This window comes from Mytilus trossulus, chromosome 10 (assembly GCF_036588685.1).
Source record: "Mytilus trossulus isolate FHL-02 chromosome 10, PNRI_Mtr1.1.1.hap1, whole genome shotgun sequence".
Taxonomy (NCBI): Eukaryota; Metazoa; Mollusca; class Bivalvia; order Mytilida; family Mytilidae; genus Mytilus; species Mytilus trossulus.
Genome location: NC_086382.1, coordinates 21,813,992 through 21,818,408, shown reverse-complemented (window position 1 = coordinate 21,818,408; position 4,417 = coordinate 21,813,992). Strand labels below are relative to the sequence as shown.

The 4,417-nt window shown below is 32.3% G+C and overlaps 1 long non-coding RNA gene across 1 annotated transcript; it reads right to left on the bottom strand.

Annotated features, from left to right (window-relative positions):
- Positions 1 to 1,839: 1,839 nt before the first annotated feature.
- On the bottom strand, positions 1,840 to 4,179 carry LOC134686074 (uncharacterized). Its single transcript, XR_010101529.1, has 3 exons — positions 4,075 to 4,179; positions 2,850 to 2,932; positions 1,840 to 1,950 (listed from the first exon to the last, which is right to left on the bottom strand). It is a non-coding gene; the product is annotated as an uncharacterized LOC134686074 (long non-coding RNA).
- Positions 4,180 to 4,417: the final 238 nt, after the last annotated feature.

Below are 4,417 nucleotides of genomic sequence, written 5' to 3'. Positions count from 1 at the left end.
GCCCAAGAATTCAATTTTTGTTAAAATCAAACTTAGTTTAATTTTGGACCCTTTGGACTTTAATGTAGACCAATTTGAAAACGGGACCAAAAATTAAGAATCTACATACACAGTTAGATTTGGCATATCAAAGAACCCCAATTATTCAATTTTTGATGAAATCAAACAAAGTTTAATTTTGGACCCCGATTTGGACCAACTTGAAAACTGGGCCAATAATAAAAAATCTAAGGACATGTTAAGATTCAGCATATCAAAGAACCCCAAGGATTATTTTTTTGTTAAAATCAAACTGGACCCTTTCCCAGTAAACAATCCAACGTTGGCATTACGTCGTGACAACGTAATACTATCGTTGTAACAACGTAGTGAAATTACGTCGGTACAACGTAATTTTGTGAACTCCAAGGCACGTGCTGACAACCATCCACACAACGTTGGCATAACGTAATTTGTGACGTAATTAATGACCTTCATAGGACGTTGTGACAACGTTGCAACTCAACTGTAAATGATCCTTGTCCTCATTTGATTGATAAGAGCAATACAATTTCATTTAAGAAGTAAACAGGGTCTATATTTTCTTCTTTTCACCTGTTTTTTTAGTTGTAAAATTTTCAATGTAGGAAAGATGGACACAATAGATATAGGAAGATGTGGTATGAGTGCCAATAAGACAACTCTCCATCCAAATCACAATTTATAAAAGTAAACCATTAACGGTGAAGGTACGGCCTTCAACACGGAGTCTTGACTCACACCAAACAACAAGATATAAAGGGCTCCAAAATAACTTGTATAAAACCATTCAAACAGGAAAACCAACAGTCTAATCTATCTATATATATATAAAAACAAGAAACACCTATAAATTACATAAACAAACGACAACAATGTTGATAAATGCTTTACTTCCAAACTGCCAGCAGTTTCCAATATAGTCACAAAAGTGTTTTTTTTTTTACCTTTTAGTCGGGTTTAAATATCAAATGTATTTTGTCCAATTCATGATTCACACAATTTTAAGGTTAAAGGCTTAGTTTTATTTGTTGCAATACTGAAGTAAAAGATTTACACATTTCCATTTAACAAAATCAACTTTCCTTCAAAAATTTAACACATAATACTATTCAAAAGGCGAGATTTTGTATGATGGCCAATGAGACAACCCTCTTTCCTAAAATCAAATATTAAATATGTTAGCAATTATGGTAAATGTACAGCCTTCAACATGACACTTTGGTACATGCTGCAACTTCTAAATGTTTAGGGTTTCAGTGTCCTAGACTAATAGTTTCACTATATGATGGTGGAAATTCTAGAATGTAGATTTCATTTTGACAATGGAAACATTTTTTAATGAATTATTCAGAAGTACAAAAAACTACCACATATACCTTAATATTTACTGTAGAATCATTCAGCTGGATTCCCTACACAAGAACAGGCTACGAAAATGTTTGGAAAAGTCCCCAAAGTCTGTAGTTTACAAATATATATGTCTACACAACTTTTACAACTCGTCTAAACATCAACCTAACAATGTTAGGTCTGTAAATTTGCTTTCACAAATTTTTTGTCCTTCCCTCGCCGAGATTCAAACTCATGCTACTATGATATCGTGACACCAAATTGCCTGCACAGCAGCCATCCCACTAGACCACACGACTAACTTATACACACTTCTAAAAATATCCCAAAATGAAGAAAATAACTGAAATTCAATCAAACTAACTTTTGCTTTTTTCCATTGACCAACCAGAGAAAGACCTATCCAAAAGTTAGGACTTCTTTTTTCTGGTGTACATGAACCAATAATAAAATAATAGTATGTTTCTGATTTTTTGAAATTTTATTCCAAATTCTGGTCTTGTGTTGGTTGTATACATGTCATTCAAAGTTTTGGTTTTCTGCCCTCTCATCAGCTGGTCTTGTGTTGGTTTCCGGTCTCTGAAAAAATAATTCATAAATTATAAAATAGTTTTTTTTTTATCCCAACTAAGGAATAACAGCAGTTCTTAAAAAATATCCTTGTTTAAACATAATTAATATTTTTTATGCGCGGTCGGTTGTATAATAAATCTTGCAGATTCATAATCATGTTGTGTTGTTACTGAGATGTTCGTATCTTTGCTAATTTTATATACATATTTTGATAATAAAATTGAGAATGTATATTTGATAATAAAATTTGATAATGTATGTTAGTAATTCGAACATAATTTCAACAGAATATGACAATTTATAACTTTTAGTTTGTCCTTGTTTAAAAGAAAATATGTTAATGAAATTATGGTTGTTCCATATAAAACTGTTTCCAACCCCAGGGACAAGCTTTTTTTTAACCCCCAGCACAGACAGAATAAAAAAATATACATTAAGAACAACACTCCATTTAATTTGCATCTTGATATTTCAAAAACAACCACCCCGTATTAAAACAGGCGTATTAAAAGGAAGTATGGTTTCTCAAAATTGTCATTCATCAATTAATTTAAGATATTCTTAGGATTTTACCTTAATCTGACATGTTAATAAATTTATTATTCACATCATAACAGCAAGACCTTACACTACAGCTAAGGTGGATTTTGCTTTGCCTACCCGTCCACAGTGGGAGTGGGCACCCAGTGGGTAAAATTTCTAGCTTGTTAAATCAAAAGACTTGCAAACTTACAATCAATTGAAAAAATCAGATAAGCAATTATAAGCAATATTTCTTGCAAAAAAAAAATTATAGCTGGAGTGGGCACAGCTGGGCCGGTGGAAAAAAACAAAATCCACCCAGGCTGTTGTGTATATCATATATGCCAATGAACGCAATCTTATTATTATCTATAAATGCTTACATTGTAAGTATTGTAACTGCAATGCATTCCACAACCTCAGACACATGTTCACACATTGGATCTGTGGATTTTTATACAAGATTCTGGAAAAAAATTATAAATACAATCAATTATCTTCTATATTGATCAGTCTGTGTACATACAATGTACTACATGTGGGCCAGTCCAACAAATCTTTGGGAGAACCAGGTAAGTGAAAAATGTACATGCATTCCATACCATAAATTGAAAAGCAAATAAGACTTCCCTATATACTGTTTTTTTGAACCCCAGTAAACTGGGTTTTACCCTAACAAAAGGATAATTTATTTGTTTGGTTTATAACTATTTCGATATGAGCGTCACTGATGAGTCTTATGTAGACGAACGCGCGTCTGGCGTACTTAATTATAATCCTGGTACCTTTGATAACTATTTACCTAACTTTTCCCAACTGGTACATGGATCTTAGTCTAAATAATTATGACATCTAGGAAGGCTGTTTAAACAAAAGGTCTGTGACGCCTATCTATGACAGTCTTTATTGGTAAAATTGTCTATTCCTATGTCAGACCCAGTTAAACATTGATTGATTGTTGATTTCGTTATATTCAGTGGCAAATATTTCATGCAGGTCTAGGACGACCACCAGTGATAGTCTTCACGCTTGCAACTGGTGATACATGTTGTATTATCATTAATAGGACGAGTTTGTAATATGCCAAGATTGTATTAAATGTGGCAAGTTTGTAATGTGCTGAGATTATAATCAGGTAATGGGGCGAGTTTGTTATGTACAGAGATATCTAAAAAAAAATGTAGCTTCGCATTTGTGATATTGATCAGACTTTTATGATTCCAACAATATTTAAAAATAAGTGCAAAACACACTTACAGATTTTAAATATAAAGATTTTAGGAGGTGTCATGGAGAGAAAACAATTGCCCTCCCCCTTTTTTACTTTCTATAGTCAATTGCTTAATATATCTTAACAAAAATTAATGGAGAAGTTTGAAAAATGAATTCATATAACATATGTTGGCTTAAATATCCTGTACAATGTACCAGTGCAATAATATATTGACATTAAAAGAAGAAGTATCATATTTCAACTCGGTAACCAGTCAATGAGTCAACAGATTTGAACGAGGCGCCCTACACGGCAACAGATGTTATTTTTTCTTGAATTATACTTGTTGTTATCATGGAAAACCTTTTTGACGCAATGTGCAATTTATATTTTACCTTTTTCTTTGTTCTGGAATCTGAATCGAGATAAATATTTCTCTGCAACTTTTATCACTGTTTTCAAAATTCAGGCGGTAAAAGTGCGCATGCTCAGAGTTTTCGTAGTATGCGGCGGTTAAACCCGAGGACTGCTGAACGTGCACTATTATAAAACGATTATAAAATTATTAAAAATAATAAATGACAAAACTTGATAATGGTATATATATTAAACAATAAATAGTCATATAAAATATTTATATGAGCACATTTAATTTGAATTTGTAATATTTTTTTGGATATTTTGGTGCAAATAATTTTAATTATGTCTGTGCGGGGAAAAAGGGGGGGGGGGGTATTT